We start from the raw sequence: 18,182 nt of genomic DNA, 5'->3' as shown, positions 1-18,182 counted from the left end.
GGCTATTGCTCCTATAACAGCTCATTTTTATCAGTTCTTTTGTCTTTGGGTTGTTATATTTCTCACAGATTTCTGCTCGTTCTAAATCAGATACAGATAAAGTAGCACAGTAAAGATTACATTCATATGAATGCATTAGTGAGAGCGATTGCGTGTGTGAATTAATTCTACCTGGCAGAATTAACTACTCTCTACTAGTAGTGAAGCTGTGGGATTTAGATATATTTAAGAAATATATGCTTGAACTTTTCGGTTTCTAAGCTATTTTATTGAGAAATCACAGAACAGTGTTGACAATACATTTCCGCGCTGAATGATTCTGTGTGCGCGCGTTCTGTGCGTGATGTACGAGCTACTGTCTATGTGTGTGCGTTACAGTGCAGCAGCGCATTAGATTAGAACGACGATTAACTTACCTGTACAATAAGCTGTTAAAAACGTGCATTCTCCTGTTCAATTTCGAGCATCCAGTAATATAATCACACGTCTTGTGGAGCGCTTTCAGAGTATGCATTTATTTGTCATTTTAACTGTTCGGAAACGGAGTGTAAATGTGGAAGTCCTTCAAAGATTTCTTATCCTGTTGCGCCCTCTATAGGACCAGCGACTAGTCGACGTCAAGCTTAAAGCGTCATGGCAGAGCATTGAAGTCGACTAGTCGATTAGTCGGTGCAACCCCTATTTCTTACAAACACTTCTTACAAGTTTTTTGCTTCCCAATATGTTAATTGGACTAGAATTGTGTGGATTACTTGTGATGTTTTAATCAGCTGTTTGGACTCTCATTCTGATGGCACCCATTCACTGCAGAGGATCTATTGGTGAGCAAGTGATTTTACTGCTAAATTTCTCCAAATCTGTAACCATGAAGAAACAAACTCATCTACATCTTGGATGGCCTGAGGGTGAGTACATTTTCAGCAAATTTTCATTGTATGTGTGTGTGTGTGTGTGTTCACTTTGTGTGTGTGTGTGTGTGTGTGTGTGTGTGTGTGTGTGTGTGTGTGTGTGTGTGTGTGAACTATACCTTTAATTCAACAAATAAAAATAATAATTATAATAAAAAGTAAAAAAAAAAAAGTATAAAAATAGCATTGCTTTTGTTTAATATGATATTTTTTGTTTAATTAACAAATATATAATACTCATTTATTATAAACAAAAAACTAAAAAAATTGATCATAAGGCTGCAACTAACGATAATTTCGATAATTACCTGTCAATTATTTATTTGATTAACTGATTAATCACCTAAAATCCAAATATTATTCATTATTGAATTTCAATAATTTAATAAAAATAATTGTATAATTTGTATCCATTATTTAAAATGTTATTTAACACCCAATATTGTCCTCCAATCAATATGCAATTTTAGCAAAATGTATTAAGCTAAAATGATTGCAATCTTGCTCTCTTGTGCTCTGACTCACTAGCTTTCGGGACTAGCCTGGGGTTTGTTTCCCAAAAGCAACTTTGGTCGCAATTTCTGTCGTTAGAGTTCAATGGAACTTGTGGCCATAGTTAGCTAACAATGCTTTTCGGAAACATACCTTGTATGCAAAATGTAAATACTTGCATGACTTTCTAACATTTACAGATAAGGATACACCTGTGAAATGTAAGTTATGCACTGAGGAAAACGCGTGTCAAATTCTTTAAACAGCACACATATCTGTCAAGCTCAAGCACCTGACAGCCACATTAAACTATTATAAGTTAGTTCAAAGCACTAAATATAAACATATTTTTCCAGCAGCAGCTCACTCTGTGTCTTTTGCTATATGTGATATGCATTTTGTCCAAAGAAATGTGTTTTTTCATGATAATGTGCATTGCACTCTGTCTCTGTCTCTCTCTCTCTCTCTCTCTCTCTGTGTGTGTGTGTGTGTTTGCGTCCTCATATGTGATCCCTGAAGCTTTTGTCAGTTAAGCTCATCCAATGAGGCTGTCACCCAATCTCTTGCTCCAAGGAGCTTCATGCCTATTTTTATAAATATTTTCATATTCATTAGTCTTGAGTGTCATTTCATGACTGCAGATCTTTAATACGACCTCACCGTAGGATGCCGTGTTCATCTAACAAAGAATAACTCACAAAAACACAACAGAAGCCTTTTATTTCCTGTCCTGTCACATGTTTCGACTTCTCAAAATAGGGACGAAAACACTCCAAGTGCAAAAGCCATTTGTGTTCAAGAGATATCGTTAATTTAAGTGAGAATTAATTAGATTTAACTTTATCTCCTTGACCCACCGCATTATTCTTCATAACATCTCTACTGCAATGTCTTAATTGCAGGGAACAGAGCAGGGCGTGAGTGCTGGCTGTTAATGAGGGCAATTAGTGACGAGGCTTGTGAGGCCTCTGACAAACAGAGCTTGAGATTGGAGCTTCTGAATCATATGGATGCATGAAAACAATTGCCGACAAGGCAACCAAACTGCAATCAGACTGCCTCTCAAGTTGCACACTTTAAAAAACATGAACTGTGCTGCTAAATTAGGTACTTTTTAAGAATATAATAAGCCAGTTCACTGGTGTTGGAGCATATGAGCACTTTACAAGGAAACATTATATACAGCTTTATATAATGTTAAAAGCAATAGCTTTTAAAACTTTGGTGCAGTAAGATTTTTTTTAAAGAAATACTTTTAATACTTTTATTCAACAAGGAAGGACACATTAAATTGATCAAAAGTGACAGTAAAGACATTTACAATGTTTAAAATGTGTAAAAAAAAATCACTGGTGGGGACTTAAACCTGAATACACACAGACTCATGGGGACTCGTGTCACGGTGGGGACCCAAATTGAGTTCCCCATGGGTAAACAAGCTAATAAATCACACAGAATGAAGTTTTATGAAAATCTAAAAATGCCAAGAGGGTCTAGCTGCAGCCTTGCACTTGCATTCTCAGACTTGCACTCTCAGACAATTGCGCTTCCGCTAGCGACGTCACTTGCAGTCTTTTATTTTTTTATTTTGTTCTATTTATTGATTACTTTTTGTTTGAATCGCTCAACATTTTACAACAGTAGCCAGGTGGTGAAGACAAGAAAAAAGAAACTAAATTGCAATGTCACTTGAAATGGCCACTTGCGCTCTCCGCTACCTGCGACGTCACTTGCAATCGACACAAATGGTGCATGTTGCCAATGGAGACAAGACGCTGTGGTGATTAAATGATTAAAACTAATTTAGTACTATAACATACAGGGTCCTGCAAGAAAAAGACAAGACCCGCAAATCCTTCGCCACAGAACAGCAGAATATGAACGCAATGCACAAATTCTCTCGTTAAGCATTTTCCTCCTGTAGAAAAACATAAACACTTAACATGGCGTAATGTATTAAGATAACTTGTCCTCCCATACAGCAAAACGCTTAATGTGGCATAACGGACTATGATAAAGACAATTCAGTAGCCTATATGTCTTGTTGTTGACTCAAAGTATATACAGAACAGCAATTATGAACGTGCATTATGAAATGCATTAAGTGATATTAAAAGGATCAACTCCGTACAGGCAAGCAGATGAGCCCAGAACGCGATGCGTTAAATTGCACGTTAAACATTTTCCTTTTATAGAAAATCATTATAGATAAAACACGTAATGTAGCTTAATGGACAAAGACAATGATATAAAAGAGCTGTAGACAGTTTATTCTATATGGAAAAAATGCTTAACACGAAACTGGGCTCACCTGCTTGCCTGTACGTATTAGTTATATATATTAATAATGTAGAGGAGCATATTGAGTTTGGCCTTTTTAGTCCATTATGCCACATTATGCCACGTACGTTTTGCGGTATGGGAGGAAAATACTATATACATATTCATTATATTAATAAATTGTATATTTAATTTGATATTTTAATAGCATCTTAATACATTAAGCAAAACGCGCAACAAGAGACTTTGCGCATTGCGTTCATATTCTGCTGTTCTGTGGCGACGGATTTGCAGGTCTTGTCTTTTTCTTGCAGGACCTTGTATGTTATAGTACTAAATTCGTTTTAATCACCACAGCGTCTTGTCTCCATTGGCAACACGCACGATTTGTGTCGATTGCAAGCAGTGTTGGGGGTAATGCATTACAAGTATTCCTCAAAATGAATAAAAACAGTAAAATGCAACTCAGAACGTGACGCAAACCTGCAATAATTAAATATGTTAAATAAGACAAATATCATTTATGTATTTAATCCCATTTTATTAACCAATGTCTTTGCTACTGACCTTCGATGATCCAATTTAACCATACTAATAATCAAAAATGACACATTTGTGTTTGATTTTAGTTATTGCTGAATAGTGTTGAACTTTCTTCTCCTGCGTCATATTCTTTTATTTTTTTGAGCAGCGCCCTCTACTGTACAGACGTGAATTTACATTTCCTTCAGCCTGAGGCGTATTCATTTCACTTTTCTTATGAAAGGGCTTTTATGCTTGTAAAAGAATAACTTTTTTATATTAAAAACAAACAAGATTTAAAAAGTAACTTTGTCAAATGTTGAGAGATTCAAACAAAAAGTAATAAAAAATAGAACAAAATAAAAAATAAAGCCTGCAAGTGATGTCGCTAGCCGAAGCGCAAGTGTCCGAGAATGCAAGTCTGAGAATGCAAGTGCGAGGCTGGAGCCAGACACCTTCTCAAAAATGCAGAAAGTTTCCTGTAAGGGGTAGGGTTAGGTGTAGTGCTGTACTTGGTGAAATCACGGTCACCTTGGTGTAGGGCGATAGAAAATACGGTCTGTACAGTAGAAAAAGCATTACGCCTATGGAGAGTCCCCATAAGGATAGCAAACCAGACATGTGTGTGTATATAATTTTTTTTTTAGTTATTTTTATTTATACACACACACACACGCACAGGTATTCAGTATAAAGTGCAGATTCAGTTCTCTACTGACACGTGGTAGCTTTCAAGTATAAGAAGTATACAAATTATGTAGATTTATTTTTATAATAATTAATAGCCATTCATATATTATTCATATGACTTTTTAAATGAAGGATTGTGTTCAATATAGCAAATTCATTTTCAAAACTACTATTGATATTAATTTCTTAAATTTGGATAGCATCCTCATACCACCAACCTCTTTGTTGCAAATTCACACACAGTCTGCATGAGAGCATTTTTGCAAATTTGTAGGCAATATTAGCTCAGAAAGCATAAATGGAAGTCAGAAATCCCCTAGACAAAATATGTCATCCAGGTAGCTTTGACATTATATTTCTATCATGGGACATGATAATCCTGACATGCTAAATATTATGTAAATTGGTATTCCATTTCAGATTGGATGCTGAGATGACATGTTCATATCTACATGTCAGCCAACGGCTTTATGAACTCTGCATCACACACTTCATCAAAGTGAAGCAATTCAGGCTATTCCCAAAGTTGCTCCTGCAATCACAACTGCTTTGATTGATCAGCGCTAACAATTACTGCAATGACAAACATCTCAGGTCACCTTCTAAACTTATGACAATTCAATTTGAGCCACAAATAAAAAAAGCTCCAACGAGGAGTTAAACTAGGTCTCATCTTCTCCATTAACAGTGAGAGGCTTTAATTAAGTGTTTTACAATGCACTCTCCGGACTTCATCTGGATAAGAGGTTTAATGAGGCTGTAGGATCAATAGACAGGTTAGGGGGGAGCTGTCAGATAACCTTCCTGTCTGCCTGTATGCTGATAGCTCCTCTTTGGCTAATGAAATGCTAACATAAAAACACAATTTATCAGGCAAGTATCAGTGCGGCACTACTGACTCTACAAATTATCACATACAAGCATGTATGTTACTGTTTTGAATTTTTTGGAGATGAGCAGCACAGGCATGATTGAATGATAGAATAAAACAATTCACCAGGAATCCTTCCAAAATAACATGGATTGAGGCATAAGATCTATATGTGAGCCCAGTTAAAAAAAAAACTTAGACCAGCAAAAATCGCCATGGTTGATCAATAAAGCTAATTTACTTGGTCCTAGTTTATTAATTTATAATAAATAAATAAATACATACATTTTATATATTCATACATGCCACCCCTTGTGGAAAAGGAAGTGTGTTTGATTGAATTTGAAGTGCCTTTGTAAGTGTACTTTAAATCTTAGAAGCATATTATTAAAAAACATGCAGTTAATGTAATATTAATCAAATAAAAGGCAACTTGAGTGTACTTTATGACAACACACTTCATGACGGTTTCTTAACACACTTAAGTATACATAAAAGTGTACTTTGTAGCAATGCCAAATTAAAAGCAGTTTAAATCATTTTGTTTAAATATATATTTTTTGTTCTTTAATGAAGTGTGCTTAAACAATGCTTTTTGGGAAACGCTTTTAGTGTGCTTAGTGTTTGATTTGATTGCAACTTCATCCTTACATAAATGTAATCCAAAAATATTTATATACATGACATACAGGTATCAGTAGAAATGATGTTAAAGTATAATTTAGTTTACTATAAATGTTTGTCTGTACATTTGGCAGTACACTTTAACCATATTTCAAAGTAATTTTAAAATTGCACATAAAGATGTACTTACGTCCTACTTAAGTGTGTCAAAAAAGCAATCTAAAGTCCAGCTAATTGCATTTAATATACATTTAAACATATATTTTTTTATATATAATTGCAATTAACATGAAATTAAGTGGCAAAAAAATTCCATTACATTCAGTTTGCACTTAACTACATTATTTTTGTAATACGTACTCTTTTTTTAAATTGTGCTCAAATGTGCTTATTTTCCACAAAGGATGACCTGAATACATCTCTTATATTATGAGCATGTTTTTAATTTCTTAATATTCATTTTGATCCCCCCTTATTGACCTTTGACTGTGCATATCAGATAATTTGACCTTTTTATGACAAGGCAAGGTTTGTTCAGGCTGTAAAATGTCATTTGGTGCTGATGAGATGAAAAACGAAATAATATTTATGAATAATTCATGCAATTTATGAAAATGCTTAAAAAAATTTTTTTAAATAATGGGTAACACTTTTTGTTAACTACATTTAATGCACTAACTAACATTAACTAACAATGAGCAATACATTGTTACAGTAATTATTAATCTTTGCTAACTCTAGATAATAAAAGTTTTGTCCAAAATAGCTCGTCCATTAAATAACATTAATATTAAAGGGTTACTCCACCCAAAAATGAAAATTTTGTCATTAATCAATTACCCCCATGTCGTTCCAAACCCGTAAAATCTTCGTTTGTCTTCGGAACACAATTTAAGATATTTTGGATGAAAACCGGGAGGCTTGTCACTGTCCCATTGACCGCCAAGTAAATTACACTGTCAAGGTCCAGAAAAGTATGAAAGACATCGTCAGAATAGTCCATCTGCCATCAGTGGTTCAACCGTAACATTATGAAGTGACGAGAATACTTTTTGTACGCGAAGAAAACAAAAATAACGACTTTACTCAACAATTCGTCTCCTCTGTGTCTCTCCGCATCACTCTAGCGCCATTTTGGAGAATATCCGCTGAACACAAGTAACGTACACTATTCTGTGTCAGCCACGACACAAGGATACGTTTTCTACGTGTATTTACGCTTTGATTTGAACGAATACAGCGCATCCGTGTGTCGCATCTGACACAGAAGAGCGTATGCTGCTTGCGTTCAGCGGATATTCTCCAAAATGCGGAGAGACACAGAGGAGACGAATTGTTGAATAAAGTCGTTATTTTTGTTTTCTTCGCGTACAAAAAGTATTCTCGTCGCTTCATAACGTTACAGTTGAACCACTGATGGCAGATGGACTATTCTGACGATGTCTTTCATACTTTTCTGGACCTTGAAAGTGTAATTTACTTGGCGGTCAATGGGACAGTCACAAGCCTCCCGGTTTTCATCCAAAATATCTTAAATTGTGTTCTGAAGACGAACAAAGCTTTTACGGGTTTGGAACAACATGGGTGTAAGTGATTAATGACAAAATTTTCATTTTGGGGTGGAGTATCCCTTTAAATAACAATAATAGATACAACTTTGATTTTAATAATGTATTAGTAAATGTTGGAATCAATGTTACCTAAGATTAACAAATGATTTAAAAGCATTTTTCATTATTGATGTTAACTGATGTAGCTCTGTCATAACAACTCTTTTAGCATGGTAATGTACATGACAGGGTTAATGTTTTTGGTCTTGGCAGAAGAGATCTGCTACGCTGGTGCTGCTTTGGCAGAGCAAGTACCGAGACTTACTACATCCACAGACATTCTACTGTAAGCATGTAAGAAATACCGCTGACGCATATATAACATATGAAATAACCCCCTTATATAACATACATGAAATCACCCCATAGCAGATCTAAGCAGGTGGAGCTGGGGAAGGTGGAGGGTTTCTAAAGTGTGCTGCAACTACTACAGAAAGCTCTAGCCAAGTATTTGAATGTAGATCAGCACGCCTATTGGCTGCTGATATGAAAAGAAACCAATCACCTGCGTCATGTGAATAATGATGTGATTATATCAGACTGAGTTAGAACCTATCAGTCTGCGCCATCTAGAGTTTCATGACAGAACATTGTATTCAACTAATGTTAACAAATGGAACCCTATTGTAAAGTGTAACCAAATAATGATGATGTGAACACTCATGTGTGTTCAAAATATGCTAATGCTTTTTACTTGATGGTTACACCACATGACATTTTTGCCACGTTTTTAAAACTGCATTTTGTAAAGAATTTTCTGGTTTATGCTGGTTTAGTGCTATTCTGCTTGGCTGAATGATCATCTAACAGCCAAGTTGGTTGAATAATGAGGTCGACTAGTTTATCTAAACTATTTTTAAATACAAATGTCAATATTTTAGTGAAGGATGAATTAGGAACAAAACTTCTAGCAAACGGTTGTAGCAAGCTAACAGCATGTTGTGCTTTAGCATGCTAACAGTTAACGGCACACTTCAAATCATCAGCTGTGAGCAATATTTCTATAATTAAACATATTCCACTCAGGATTCTGGTCGGCATCTGGACTCATAATTATACAGAACTTCTTTAAAAGAGACTTCTCAACTAGTCATCCCTGTAGCTCAAACAGTAAAGCATGACCCTAGCAATGCTAAGGTCAAAGGTTTGATTCCCAGGGATTGCATGAACCGACGAAACATACAGTATACCTTTAATGCAATTCTGCTTGAAGCTGCTAGCGATGCAGAAATTATACACTTGAGTAAACACTAAGCCTGTTGCAGTTGTTGGTAAGACGCCACTTTTGATGTCTTTGATGAATCTCTCAAGTCTCCAACACAAAGGCAAGGCAGGAAACGACCACTGTAGCATGAGCGTGTGATTCTGTATGTACAGTAATGTGCACGTATCCTATTGGTCCACACAGGGCTCACAAGGCTCTCAATAAGACAAGAGGACGCTTCTCAGACACAAGTCCTCGTGATGCCGCTATATCCAGAGCCCCCGCAGACCAGCGCGGAGACCTGATGACAGAGTTTCCCCCAGATCACCGGCCCTGCACTGATTCACTGTGACGTGAGCAGCCTCTCCCTTCAGCTAGCGGCTCTTTGTTTCATCTGGAGAACTTGCTTCAGTTCCTTTCCTTCGTGACCCTTCATGTGCCCTCGATGTATTTGTCAAAGTGCATCAGAGCGAGTGGGAGTCCTACAGGATCATTCACAAGAAAACAACCTGAATATACAGAGTTGAGCTTAAGTAGCCAAGAGATAAGGACAACAAAACCATCCCAGATCGTTTGAAGATTTAACACAAGCCCAGTGTCCTTAAAAGATGTACCGAATAGTCCTTAAAAGACTACGATTGTGAGAATGGTAGAAGAATGACAGATTTTGTCCTCATCATTTTATGAAATAGCTTGCAGCAGGGATTAATCTAATACTGAGGGACTGTCGAGCAGGAGGTTTCATTTCATTTGTGTGTGTGTGTGTGTTAAAATGAGTGGTGATGTCTGCACTGGAATTGTCTGCTTTTAATAGGGATGTCAGTTGATAAAAATGGTACCCAATTAATTACAGGATCATGTTAATCACAATTAATTGTTTTTTAATTGTGCAGGCTGCACTGACTTCAGACAAAAACATTAAGGTGGTACTTAATGTTGAATGAACTTGTGGGCTAGAATATTAATATATACCTACTTAAAGTTTTATTTTCTTATAAAATTAACTAAATTAATATATTAAATATTATAATACCATTAAAAATGTGGGGTAAGACTTTTTATGTTTTTAAAAGAAGCCTCTTATGCTCACCAAGGCTGCATTTATTTCTTTAAAAATGCAGTAAAACAGTAATATTGTGAAATATTACTACAATTTACAATTACTGTGTTCTATTTAAATAAATACAATTCCTCTGATGGTAAAGCTGAATTTTCAGCATCATTACTCCAGTCTTCATTGTCACATGATTCTTCTGACATGCTGATTTGCTGCTCAAGAAACATTTTCTTAATATTATCAATGTTGAAAGCAGTTGTGCTGTTTTCAGCACTGTCAGAATTTTTTTCAAAAGAACAGAATTTATTTCAAATAGAATCTTCTGTGCCATTATTCAGTTTTGATTCATTTAATGTGGCCTTGCTGCCTCCAAATATTAAATTATTTTTAAAGAATCTTTTGAACAGTACTGTATGTATCAAAATGTTCTGTGAAGGTAAACTGTGGTCACTAATGTTTGTGCCTACTCTACATCATCATCCTCTCCAGACTTTTAAACTAGCTTGACAAGCAAGACTCAAAACATCAACCGCCATCAGAAAAGACCATTCTGGTCTACCATTTTTACTGGCTAAGTGAACAGAATGGCTATCCTGGTCCACAAACCAGCACTTACCAGCATGGACATTCATGCTGATCTAAGCTGGTGTTTTGAGGAAGAAAACGAACACTAAAACATCAAATAGATCTGTTTTACAAGATCACACTCAAATATAGAAGTCTCAAAAGAGTCGATGGATGGATGGATGGATGGATGGACGGACGGACAGATGGACGGACAAGACAGACAGACAGACAGACAGATAGATAGATAGATAGATAGATAGATAGATAGATAGAATTTAGCTGGTACCTGAGAGCTGACTGACTAACAACTTTTAATCATGCAGTAGTAAAGACCATGCTAATAATTCTGATTAAAACTTTTGTACTTTTGTATATTTCTGAATATGTAATTGAATATTTGAAATGTTTAACTGAATAACTGAGAAACTTCAAGCACTGTTCATTTCTGGCCATCTTTGTTCTATTGTGGTTATTTCTTTTATCGCATCAAATTTGATTCTTTTGTCCTTTTAAAATGGCTTGTTTACTTCTTTTGACTAATTAAACAATGTTTACTTATCTGAGAAATACCTGAAGGCTAAATGTCAGTATTTTTAATTTGTTATTACTAATATTAATGAAAAAGAATGTGTTCAATAGCATAATTGATTTGTCGTTGGTGTGGCACATGAGTATGCAGAACTGTGAAATCTCACTGGGATTGGTACCAGCTAATTTTAGTACGGCGACAACCTTCCTCAAATGAACACAGAGCCAAACGCAAACAGGCTTTCTGAGCTACATGGGATCAAGGCTGAATTTGGGATGCGCACTACTGTATACCACATCAATATCTGTTCTCTCACTTGGTATCTCTTGCTCTTTTCATCTCTCACTCTCTTTCAACTACGTTTTCTTTTCCTTTGTATGACCTCATAATAAACAGATACCAACATGACAGGGATTTATTGCACAAAGAGCCTCTCTGTCTTTCAAACATGCTTCTCCACTGACCAGAATTGATTCTAATGGTGGACATGGTGAATACGGTCGGCTCGATACTGGAAACACTGACACTTCTGGAAATGTTTTGAGACTGAGCTCAGAAGCGATGCTTTATACTAAAAATCTGAGGGGCAATTTAGCGTCGGCATGTGGCCGCATGATTATCTGCATCTGTCAAGAATTTAGTGCACAAGTTTTTGCAACGGTTAATATGTATCACCGCGGTCTTTTATTAGAGTCCGCTTTCTTACCCTCTTTGAAATGAAAATAAATATCCGCACCCAATCGTTTTTATCTCTGTCAGTATTCATTACTGCAAGAGGAGCAAATAGCAATGCGCCGCAGTTTTGCCATTTAACCTCACTAACTCCGCTATCCCTCGCTAAATCATTCAGGGCACAGGCGGTGATGGAATTGACTTTTCTTGGGTCTTGTACCTCATTGTAATAACAACAGTCCAAATTAAATGCAGCTAATCTATTAACACATTAAATTGGTCAGTTTGTAAGACACTCACAATTATAGCCTAGCGGAGAAGAACAAAACAAAACCAAATGTCATTTCCCAGGGCAACTCATTGCCAGCTTGAGAAGATCAATCATTGTATATTACAAAATAAATGGACTATTTTATAAAAAACAATATAAAAATAACCATAACATTTGCATCACCCTGCCATTTCACTCTGTCATTATTATTATTTGTTTTTTTTTTACCCAGACATTTAGAAGAATCTTTACGCAGCTCTGTTTTAATTAAAGTTCACAGTGACTACACAAAAACCCCAAAACAAAGAGAGAAACAGTATAAAGTAGCCCATGTAGCAAATTATTTGTGTATTTTTAATCAGTGACATCAAAGTACCAGAAAAAAGGTCTAGTATATGCAGCCTAACAGACATGTTGTTGTTTATTGTCATCAATATTAATTAAACAACAATATTGTTAAGAAAGGAATGTATATTTTTAGTAGCTTTAATCAGTCCTCTAATTTAAAGAATCATTATTTAATTTAAATAAAGTTTATTTAATCATCATGCAGTGAAGACTATACCAACAATGTTCTTTATTATTGACTTGAATAATTACTTTTATGTTAAGGTTTAATGTTTACTTAATTAGAAGTACTTGAAAGCCAATTATCACTGTTCTAAATTTAAATGGTAATATTTATATTAATATAACATTTTTAATTAAAGGAGTGTGTTCAACAGCATATTTGTCAGGGATTCATCACAGTCACTTCAGTCACGATTTGCACTTACCTGTTGTGTCTGGCCTTGCTTTGTGACAATATTATTGCGGTTTTTTTTTTTTTTTAGTATTTGAAGTCTTCTGAAGCTGTATTATAGGTAAGGAACAAGAAAGGAAAATTAAACATATGTAGTGCTATATGGGTTCGTTTTGAAATTTTTTGTTGATTTTTGGAGCTCGACACATATATACTGTATGTAATCTTGTTGTATGCAAATGAACTGCGTGAAAATTCAGATTTCTCCTTTTGAGTTCCAGTGAACAGCATGTGGGTTTAGAACAACATGAGGATGAGTAAATAGTGACAGAATTTTATTTTTTGGGTGAACTTTCTCTTTTTAATGCCACGACTGACTATACGGGATAAATACCGAACCTGTGAGCGGAAGAACTTTTGTAGCGAGAGTGAACAGTGAATCAACATTTATATATTCTCCACATTCCTTGTACAAGTACACTCACGCATACATATGAACACACACATACCAGTTTCAGAAACACACCAGGGGCTCGTGAGTTTCCACCTCAAAGCAGCAGTCAATTTGTTTTGCAAGCAAGGTGCGATGAAAAGAAACATCAAGCGCACGAGACAGGTGCAGGGCCGCTCGCTACGTCGCTGGCATTTGAAGAAGCGCAGACGAGATGGAAGACAGCGAAATAAGAGGGAAAGGAAGAGAGAGAAACACAAGTGACATCAAACAGCCACACATTCCCGCACGCGCTGAGTCTGGGCTGGTGGGGAGAGCTCAGCGTTTGTCCTAATCAATACCCAGCACAAGGCATTGAGATGCAGCCAGGGGCTCCCAGCCAGGCAAACGTCCAGGCCGACTGCCAGAGGATGGAGGGAAGAGTTCTGGGAAGGAGGAGGAGGGGGTGATGGGACAGGAGACAACTTCACAATCTGAAACATTTCCATCCACAGCCACGATGGATGTGCAGCGCTTTCAGAAATGTCTTCCTGTCACTTATGGTGATGGCTCATTGGAAGGTCTTAAGGAGATTGTGGATCTGCACTCAGGATCCAAAACAGGTCATTTTATAGTGACCAAAATTGTGGTTAAGGACACATCAAAGGGCTCCATCGAAATTAAAATTTGCTGGGGATGAAAAGAATCATTTGCTGACAGATATTCATATTTATACTGCATTCTGACAAAAACTTTAAAGGGGTCATATGATGCGATTTCAAGTTTTCAGCACACCTTGCTTTTCAGACCGATGAACTTTGTAAATATCGACGCAAAGGCGAAAGGCGGGGCATAGAGGAGAAACAATAATGTACAGTATGTGGAAAATAATGTTTTTTTAACCACATTAAAGCAATTTAGAAAAAAACACTTAATTCCTGTTGTTTATTGTTCTAAAAACGTTTCAGAAACCATATGATGGATGGATGGATGGATGGATGGATAGATAGATAGATAGATAGATAGATAGATAGATAGATCTTTATTACAAAAACCAAACCAAAACCAAATTTCAACATTTGTGTATAATATTTAATATTGATCTTAACTGTATATATGTAATCATATGTAATTATATATGTATATGTAACAATGTAATTACATTGTTATTTAGTGCATTTAAACACGCTACAAAATTAGTTGTACATTTTGCATCAAGATTACAAATGTAAAATCATAAAATTGTGAAAATAAAATTGGAACTTCAAAATATCTCAGAATATGTTCATTTGATGTTCATTTGACATTCATTTTTACATCCAAGTTAATGTTACACCTTTATTATTATATGAAACGTCATGGCTTTTTTCTCATAAAAGGGCCTCAAAACATTACTTATATAAAACATTATTCTCAACACATTATGACTACATTTCTAATCTTAGATTTTTAACATGGCACTAAAACGCAATAGTTTTGGTCCATTTTCTTGTAAGTGAAAGAGTGTCAATTTAAAGTATACTGTATCTACTAAAGGTTTGTTGAAACTTGACAGATCTGTACTAAAAGCCACAAAACTCCAAATTTACTGGATCTTTAAGGCGAAAACCCTGCAATCTGTAAAAGACCACTCAAAATGCTTCGCAGCAGAGCTCTGTGTTGAGAGCTTTTTGTGTTACCGAGAGAAAGATCTCTGATGAACGGAGAGCAAAATATTTTTTTATGGGTTTTATGGGTAAAATTATCCATGTTATGATTGGCTGGGCTTGGATTGAGCACCTTTTTTCAGCACGTATGGCCAGAACAATAGAGCTCAGTCTTTTGTGCACATAAATGGGTTCATAACGCTGGAGCTTTTCAGAAGAAAACAAGGCTTGCATCTCCTTTGCTTTCCTCTAACCCCTCCGCCTCCCCCCTTTTCAATCTTTCTATCAATGTCTCTATCATACGGTCGTGTTGCCACTTTGCTATTTTATTCACAACACAAGAATGCACTCCCAGTTTCCCAGGAGGATGACGCTGAATAAGGGAAAAGATGTAGAGGGCTTTGTTTCTAGCTGCTGTTTCCCTTCAGTCAAGCTTTCTGTTGTTTAAATGTTTATACTGAACAGCCTAGAGGCTTGAAACAAGCTTGTATGCAGCAGGAAAATGACACTTTGTCAGAACTTCATCACCTTTTCTCCTTTCCAAAGCAATTCTGCCATGACAAGATCGCTTTGAAAGATTTGCTAATTTCATTTCGACACTACGCATGTCAGTGGCCAAGGTCTCTTCAGAAGACGATCACTGTGCATTGCGGATATTCAGAAACAGCCTTCACAACATAAAGACTTCATAAGGACACACGTACACACCAGCCATTTCCACTTTGACTTGTGCAAAATTTGCCCCGAATTTCTTGACAAATTATCTTGAAGCAAATGCACATGCAGAATATTTATTAAGCCTATAATACCACCGGCATTTTCCCCTCTCTGTTGCAGTAAACAACCAGAAAATGAAAACCAAATTCACTCACGCTGATGCTCTTTTATTTAAACTATCCCTGAAATAATGAGTTTCCTCCAAAGGCAGGGATTTCATTATTGACATCCCTCTCATCAAGCATTCAATCTTACAGCATTCAGCTTCTGTTTCCACTCACCTTAAATATCAAATGGTCTGCCTGCAAAACAGAATTGTCAAGATTCTATTACAGCTTTCTTTGGTTTGTAGATTGATTTGAGCTCAGGTACAGAACAAAGCCTTATCAAGAAAAGAGAAAACTTAGGCTTGATCTTATTGGTTCATTGGTTCTTTTATTTCCACATGGTTTTGATTACGTCAAAAGAATGGAAATGAATTTCAGAATATGCAAACAAATGTTACAATGTTATTGCACTGGACTAAAAACTACTGATTTTGTTCAAACAACTTCTCATAAATATTGTTTTGAGAAGTTGTTTTTGGATTTTTTTTTTTCCGAACCTTGATACACTTGTGGTGTTCCCAGTCAAAAATGACCAGCCTACAAAAAAGTGCTCATAAATTTCTTGTTATGCTATATTACTACCAACTATTGGATTCGGATTTTTGACTTGTTTTCTTTCAATTATCACAGATTTTTTTTTTTTTTTTCGTAACGGATTGATCACTTGTTTTTTGTGTTTTCACTCAAAAACAGAGAATAAATGGCTGGTCATTTTTGACCAGCAACACCAAATTAGGTAAAGGATTTTCAGCACAGCAGAAGGGTTAAGAAAGTAAACAGGGTCAGTTTGTATGTTGTCATTAAATATTACATCAAATTGAATGATATTGTGGCTAGCATCCCAGCAAGCACAAAACATTTCAACAACATTTCACAATGTTGCATTTTGGTTGCAGTTAGGTCATGTTGCAGTACAACATTTAAGAAATGGTTTAGAAGGGAGAAAAATCCTGCACGTTGCAGTAAATTGCAAGAAATATGAAACGTTTATGGAAACAGCCTGTCATGTCTGTGACCTTCATCAGCCATTTTTTTCTTCATTCTTTGAAATATTCTCGATGTCCAATGCACCTGCCAGCAAACATTCAGGTGCCTGTGTGAGTGTGTATATATATCCATACATTTTCTCACTATTAAAGGTGCAGTAGGAGATCTAGGAAAATGCTAACTTTAGCCTGATAGCACTGAAAGCGAACGTCCCACCCTCCCTGCAAATTAAAGGTGCAGTAGGAGATCTTGGAAAATGCTAACTTTAGCCTGATAGCACTGAAAACGAACGTCCCACCCTCCCTGCAAATCGCCGTCCAAAGCCACGCCTCCTGAACGCATGAACGCGAACAGATCAGACGACCAGAGACAACATTACTACAATACATCATGTGTCATTCACCGGTTGAGAAAACTTTATAGTACACTTAGTAAAAGTACTACAATACCAGGAAGGAAGATCAGGTTGTTGATGTTTGCCTGCCATTCTCGCTCTGTCTGCACAGCGTGCGTGAACGAGCTGATGACGTATCCTGTCTGCACGAACAGGGTGCGCAGAGGTATGCAAATACATATTTGTAACGCTTGAAATGAGCGTTTTGATTGGACTAACATTTCCACGCCTTCCACAGAATATAAAAATACATAAAAATACATTTAGACCACTTAACATAATGATTGCTAACGGGATGTGAAGAGACTTTCAACCAGCATAACAAAAAATGTTTCTGAAGACAATCACCTATTGCACATTCAACTAAAGTGTTACCACAACCCCATACCTAAACTTAACTACCTTACTAACTATTAATAGGCAGCAAATTAGGAGTTTAATGTGACCATTTTAAAGTGCCCCTATTATGCCATTTTTAAGGTTCCTAATATTGTTTTGGGAGTCTCCTGCAATAGGATTACATGCATGCAAGGTCAAAAGACGCTTTCGTTTTCTCAAAATATGCATCAACCCATTTTCCAGCGATTCTCAAACGATTCGTTCAAAGCAGTTCTAAGATTCAGTCTATCTAAACCCCTCCTTTCCTTGAGCCTGCTCTGCTCTGATTGGTCAGATGGCCTAGTCTGTTGTGATTTGTCTACTGTGTACAGCGCATGTCGGAAAAGATACGCCCATTGCCATAGTTCCATATTTTGAACGCCTCGATAGAAAATATAAACATCTATTATTTATCATACTTGTGATTCAGTGGAGCCAGCTCGTCCAAATAAACAGGGTACTGAGCCATCTTTCAAGAGCAAGC

General features: G+C 36.3%; 1 protein-coding gene and 1 long non-coding RNA gene across 2 annotated transcripts in view; both read right to left on the bottom strand.

The window, feature by feature from the left end:
* LOC107672436 (protein sidekick-2-like) overlaps window positions 1–18,182 on the bottom strand; it is a 161,433-nt gene that overhangs the window by 136,315 nt on the left and 6,936 nt on the right. The gene's annotated exons all lie outside the window — the stretch shown is intronic.
* The window catches only part of LOC107672490 (uncharacterized), a 14,796-nt gene continuing 4,770 nt past the window's right edge, over window positions 8,157–18,182 (bottom strand). The window contains exon 3 of the long non-coding RNA XR_001632322.1: window positions 8,157–8,234. This is a non-coding gene — a long non-coding RNA (uncharacterized LOC107672490). The remainder of the gene's footprint in view (window positions 8,235–18,182) is intronic.

Source organism: Sinocyclocheilus anshuiensis, unplaced genomic scaffold (assembly GCF_001515605.1).
Source record: "Sinocyclocheilus anshuiensis isolate Anshui unplaced genomic scaffold, SAMN03320099.WGS_v1.1 scaffold1430, whole genome shotgun sequence".
NCBI classification, from domain to species: Eukaryota; Metazoa; Chordata; class Actinopteri; order Cypriniformes; family Cyprinidae; genus Sinocyclocheilus; species Sinocyclocheilus anshuiensis.
Note: the sequence above shows the minus strand (reverse complement) of the source record. Positions and strands in the feature narration are given on the sequence as shown.